Source organism: Callithrix jacchus, chromosome X (assembly GCF_049354715.1).
Source record: "Callithrix jacchus isolate 240 chromosome X, calJac240_pri, whole genome shotgun sequence".
NCBI lineage: Eukaryota > Metazoa > Chordata > Mammalia > Primates > Cebidae > Callithrix > Callithrix jacchus.
In genome coordinates, this window is record NC_133524.1 from 97,311,630 (window position 1) to 97,318,279 (window position 6,650).

Here is a 6,650-nt window from a genome sequence, read left to right on the forward strand (position 1 = left end):
TTTTGCTCTTGTTGCCCAGGCTGGAGTACAATGGTGCAATCTCGGCTCACTGTAACCTCTGCCTCCCGGGTTCAAGCAATTCTCCTGCCTCAGCCTCCAGAGTAGCTATGATTACAGGCATGTGCCACCATGCCCAGCTAATTTTTGTATTTTTAGTAGAGACGAGGTTTCACCATGTTGGCCGGGCTGGTCTCGAACTCCTGACATCAGGTGATTCACCTACCTCAGCCTCCCAGAGTGCTGCGGAGTACAGGCATGAGCCACCATGCATGGCCAACATCCCACAGATTTCTTATCAATTACAAAGAGTAAAATTACATGGAAAGTTCTGAGGACCATCAACCTAACCATCACCTTTACTACAAGTGAGCAACTGAAATATGTACCTCCTAACGGGATGCAACATGAAGTACACATCGTCACTAAAGTTTGTGGGTTTTTTTTTCCCATGAGAGAAGATCTTCTCTGTCACCCAGGCCGGAGTGCAGTGACACCATCACAGCTCACTGCGGCCTCAACCTCCTGGGCTCAACCAATACTTCCACCTCAGCCTCCTAAGAATCTGGGACTACAAGCATACACCACTAAGTCCAGCTAATTGACAAATTTTGGATTGTTTTGAGACAGGGTCTTGCTCTGTCATGCAGGCTGGAGTACAGTGGCAAAACCATGGCTCACACACAGCCTCCACCTCCCAGGCTCAAGCAATTCTCCTGCCCCAGCCTCCAAAAGTAGCTGAAACTACATGCGTGTACCACTGTGCCTGGCTAATTTTTTTTACTTTTTGTGGAGATAGGGTTTTGCCATGTTGCCCAGGCTGGAGAAAAAGATTTTAAAACTTTCCTTCATGATATTGTTTTTAAAAAACAAACTTTTAAAACTGATATGAAACCCTATCAGACACACGAAAACATATTTTTGTTCTTAAGATTTAGTTCTCTATGTTGGCCAGGCTGGTCTTGAACTCCTGGGGTTAAGTGATCCTCCTGCCTCTGCCTGAGCCACTGCCAACAGACCACTTAAGTATTCTTGTCAAAAATGTGGGTTTTTTTATTTTTATTTTTTTGAGACAGTTTCACTCTTGTTACTCAGGCTGGAGTGCAATGGCACAATCTCAGCTCACTGCAATCTCCACCTCCCAGGTTCAAGCGATTCTCCTGCCTGAGCCTCCCTAAGAGCTGGGATTACAGGCATGCACCACCACACTCAGCTAATTTTGCATTTTTAGCATAGATGGGGTTTCTCATTTTATTTATTATTTTTTAATAAAGCCTACAGCACCCAGTATTCCACGGCAGTCTCCCATCCAAGTACTAACCAGGCCCAACCCTGCTTAGCTTCCGAGATCAGGCACGTTCAGGGTGGCATGGCTGTAGACTAGACGGGGTTACTTAACGTTGGTCAGGCTGATCTCCAACTCCCGACCTCAGGTGATCCACCCACCTTGGCCTCCCAGCGTGCTGGAATTATAGGCATTAGCCACTGTGCTCAGCTGTCAAAAATGTTTTAATGTGAACCTAATCAAGCCACTAGACCTAAATTCAACTTTACAAGAAATTAAGGGGCCAGAAAAAGTTAAACATGAACATAAGTAAACAAAACATAAACATAAATAAACAAAACATGCTGGTTTACCCAGAACCGAGGGGTTTCTCACAATGTAAGATCAGTGTTCAAACTAGGAGAGTCCTATGCAAACCACGACAGTTGGTTACCTTAAAATCAGACAAATCCATATGGAACAGACCTGGTCTCCAAAAAGTCAGTGTCTTGGGGAAAAAAGAAGTGAGGAGACCATTCCAGATTAACAGAGACTACAGAGGTCTGACACGGAGGCTCACATCTGTAATCCCAGCAGGCAGGCCAATGTGGGCGGATCACTTGAAGACAGGAGTTCAAGACCAGCCTGGCCAACATAGTGAAACCCCATCTCTACTAAAAATACAAAAATTAGCCAGGTGTGGTGGCCCACACCTGTAATCCCAGCTACTTGAAAGGCTGAAGCAGGAGAATCACTTGAATTCAGGAGGTGGAGGTTGCAGTGAGCTGAGATCATGCCACTGCACTCCAGCCTGGGCTATGACAAAGCAAGACCATCTCCAAAAAAAAAAAAAAAGAGAGAGAGATACTAAAGAGACACACAACCACCAAATGTAATGTGTGAATTGGCCATAAAAAACATTTTGGGGACAGTTGGGGAAACTGAATATAAAGCAGTGTCCAGTGGACCCTGCCAGTCCACAGATGTAAATGAACAATGTCACTAAGTCAGTACACTGTTTAATTCAGCTGCCATTTTTTTTTTTTTTTGCAAAAATAATTTTTTTTTGAGACAGAGTTTCGCTCTTGTTACCCAGGCTGGAGTGCAATGGCGCGATCTTGGCTCACCGCAACCTCCGCCTCCTGGGTTCAGGCAATTCTCCTGCCTCAGCCTCCTGGGTAGCTGGGATTACAGGCACGCGCCACCATGCCCAGCTAAGTTTTTGTATTTTTAGTAGAGACGGGGTTTCACCATGTTGACCAGGATGGTCTCGATCTCTTGACCTCATGATCCACCCGCCTCGGCCTCCCAAAGTGCTGGGATTACAGACTTGAGCCACTGCGCCTGGCCTACATTTTTTTTTCCCCTGAGACGGAGTTTCGCTCTTGTTGCCCAGGCTGGAGTGCAATGGCGTGCTATTGGCTCACCGCAACCTCCGCCTTCCAGGTTCAAGCGATTCTTCTGCCTCAACCTCTGGAGCAGCTGGGACTACAGGCACATGCTACCACGCACAGCTAATTTTGTATTTTTAGCAGAGACGGGGTTTCTCCATGTTGTCAGGCTGGTCTCAAATTCCCTACCTCAGGTGATCCACCGGCCTCAGCCTCCCAAAGTGCTGGGATTACAGATGTGAGCCACCGCACCTGCCAAAAAGACTTTTTTGATAAAGAATGTGGTACTCTGGCACTTTGGGAGGGTGAGTAGGGCAGATTACTTGAGGTCAGTAGTTCAAGACCAGCCTGGCCAACATGGTGAAACCCCATCTCTACTAAAAAATACCAAAAAAAAAAAAAAAATTAGCCAGGCAAGCCAGGCACAATGGCTCAAGCCTGTAATCCCAGCACTCTAGGAGGCTGAGGTGGGCTGATCACAAGGTCAAGAGATTGAGACCATCCTGGACAACATGGTGAAACCCCATCTCTAGAAAAAGTGCAAAAATTAGCTACATGGTGGCATGTGCCTGTTGTCCCAGCTATTTGGGAGGCTGAGGAAGGAGAATCACTTGAACCCGGGAGGCAGAGGTTGCAGTGAGCCGAGACTGTGTCACTACACTCTAGCCTGGCAACAGAGCGAGACTGTCTCAAAAATAATAATAATAATGATAAAAATAAGAAAATTAGCCAGGCGTGGTGGCACATGCCTATAATCCCAGCTACTCAGGAGACTGAGGCAGTGAGCCAAGATTGTGCCACTGCACTCCAGTCTGGGTGACAGAGCAAGACTTCATCTCAAAAAAAAAAAAAAAAAAAAGGGTGGGCAAGGTGGCTCATGCTTGTAATGCCAGCACTTTGGGAGGCCGAGGCAGGCAGATCACCTGAGGTGAGGAGTTTGACCTGCCTGACCAACATGGTGAAACCCTGTCTCTACTAAAAATATAAGAATTAGCCGGTGTGGCAGTGGGTGCCTATAATCCCAGCTACCCAGGAGGCTATGGCAGGAGAATCGCTTGAACCCAGGAGGCAGAGGTTACAGTGAGCCAAACTGTGCCACTGCACCCCAGCCTGGGCGACAGAGTGAGACTCTGGCTCAAAAAAAAAAAAAAAAAAAAAAAAAGAATGTGATACTATGATATACACTGGTATAAACTCCTTATCTGCTTGTGAACCATCAGTCTCCAGACCATACTTCAAGAAGCAGTGGACTATATATTAGATGGCATTAGTGAAGATTAGTGAGGTACTGCTAATTTTCTTAGTTGAACTCATAATATTATGGTTATGTAAAAAAATGTCCTTGGCCAGGCGTGGTAATTCACACCTGTAATCCCAGCACTTTGGGAGGCCGAGGTGGGCAGATCACGAGGTCAAGAGATCGAAACCATCCTGGCCAACATGGTAAAACCCCATGTCTACTAAAAATACAAAAATTAGCTGGGTGTGGTGGCACATGCCTGTAGTCCCAGCTTCTCGGGAGGCTGAGGCAGGAGAATTGCTTGAACTCGGGAGGCGGAGGCTGCAGTGAGCCGAGGTCTCACCACTGCATTCCAGCCTGGGTCCCAGTGACAGAGGGAGACTCTGTCTCAAAAACACACAACAAAAAAGTCCTTATGCTTAGAAGATAGATGTGTCTGTATACTTGTGTCTGTATACCTTATACAGGTAGATGAGGTATCTAAAGATGAAGAGTCAATTGGGCACAGTGGCTCATGCCTAGAATCCCAGCACTTTGGGAGGCCAAGGTGGGAGGATCGCTTGAGCCCAGGAGTTTGAGACCAGCCTGGGCAAGATGGTGAGATCTCATCACTACAAAAAAATTAAAAATAGCCAGGCATGGTGGCACACACGTGTAGTCTCAGCTACTTGGAAGGCTGAGATAGGAGGATCCCTTGAGCCCAGAAGTTCAAGGTAGCAGTGAGCCATGATCATGATACTGTACTACAGCCTGGGCAACAAAGCAAGACCCTGTATAAAAAAAAAATTATGACTCACTGAAGACTCAGATGATTTTTAGCATTTTTTTTTTTGAGATGGAGTTTCTCTCGTTACCCAGGCTGGAGTGCAATGGCGCGATCTCGGCTCACCGTAACCTCCGCCTCCTGGGTTCGGGCAATTCTCCTGCCTCAGCCTCCTGAGTAGCTGGGATTATAGGCACGCGCCACCATGCCCAGCTAATTTTTTTGTATTTTTAGTAGAGACGGGGTTTCACCATGTTGATCGGGATAGTCTTGATCTCTTGACCTCGTGATCCACCCGCCTCAGCCTCCCAAAGTGCTGGGATTACAGGCTTGAGCCACCGCGCCCGGCCGATTTTTAGCATTTTTAAAGCAATAAAGTACATTTTAATTAAGGTACATACACTGGTTTTTTATATGTAATGCTATTGCACACTTAATAGACTATAGTATAAGCAATGTTTATATGCACCGGGAAACCATAAAATTTATGTTACTTGCTTTGAGATATTCACTTTGTTGTGGCAATCTGGAACCAAACCCACAATATCTCTGAGGGTATAACTATAAACAAGTAATAAAATTATCAGGAAGTTGATTTCCATAGCCAATCCTATATTTATTCATTAAATATTCCTTGAGGGGCTGGGCACGGTGCCTCACACATGTCATCCCAACACTTTGGGAGGCCAAGGCGGGTGGATCACCTGAGGTCAGGAGTTGGAGACCAACCTGACCATTATGATGAAACCCTGTCTCTACTAAAAAAAAATACAAAAATTAGCCGGGTGTGGTGGCAAGCGCCTGTGATCCCAGCTACTCGGCAGGCTACTTCAGGAAAACCACTTGAACCCAGGAGGTGGAGGTTGTAGTGAGCCAAGATTGCGCCATTGCACTCCAGCCTGGGCAACAAGAGGAAGACTCCATCTCAAAAAAAAAAATATTCCTTGAGGGAGGAATAACTAAGTTAAAAACCGGTGAGTAGAGTTAAGCCAAAGACATAGGGAAAGGAGCATCCAAGCTGGGGAAACAGAATGTGAAAAGGACCAGAATGGAAGAACTTTCTCCTTTTCAGGGAAAGAATTCAATGTATCTAGAGAAATGGAGTTTGTCGGATTATGAAGTGGCTTTTGAGCTACATCAACAATGTTGGACTTTATTTTAAAAGCAAGAAAAAGTTCACCAGGTGCGGTGGCTCATGCCTGTAATCCCAGCACTTTGGGAGGCGAAGGTGGGCAGATCATTTGAGGTCAGCAGTTTGAGACCAGCCTGGTCAACATGGTGAAACCCTGTCTCTACTAAAAATACAAAAAAAGTAAGCCAGGCATGGTGGCATGCATCTGCTATCCCAGCTACTCGGGAGGCTGAGGCATGGGAATTGCTTGAACCCAGGAGGCAGATGTTGCCATAAGCTGAGATTGCACCACTGCACTCCAGCCTGGGTGACAGAGTGAGACCCTATCTCAAAAAATAAAATAAAATAAAATAAAACAACAGGAAGCCAATGACAGATTTTAGGAGAAACGTAAAATTTGCTTTTCTTTTTCTTGAGACAGAGTTTTACTTTTGTTGCTCAGGCTGGAGTGCAGTGGCATGATCTCAGCTCACAGCAACCTCCACCTCCTGGGTTCAAGCAATTCTCCTGCCTCAGCCTCCTGAGTAGCTGGGACTATAGGCATGCACCACCACATCTGGCTAATTTTGTATTTTTTTTTTTTAGTAGAGACGGGGTTTCTCCATGTTGATCAGGCTGGTCTCAAACTCCTGATCTCAGGTGATCCCCCTGCCTTGGCCTCCTAAAGTCTTGGGATTACAGGTGTGAGCCACCATGCCTGGCCATTTTTTTAATAGATGAGAGGCTTATACATTGCCCAGGCTGGCCTTGAATGCCTGACTCGCCTCCTCATGTGCTAAGACAACTGGCCTGACCCACCGCAGCTCCCTCGAGATTAGCACTTTTTCTTAAGAGACAGGGTCTTGCTATATTGTCCAGGCTGG

At 46.2% G+C, this 6,650-nt stretch overlaps 1 pseudogene; it reads right to left on the minus strand.

Annotated features, from left to right (window-relative positions):
* Positions 1 to 1,269: 1,269 nt before the first annotated feature.
* On the minus strand, positions 1,270 to 1,378 carry LOC118150737 (5S ribosomal RNA; annotated as a pseudogene).
* Positions 1,379 to 6,650: the final 5,272 nt, after the last annotated feature.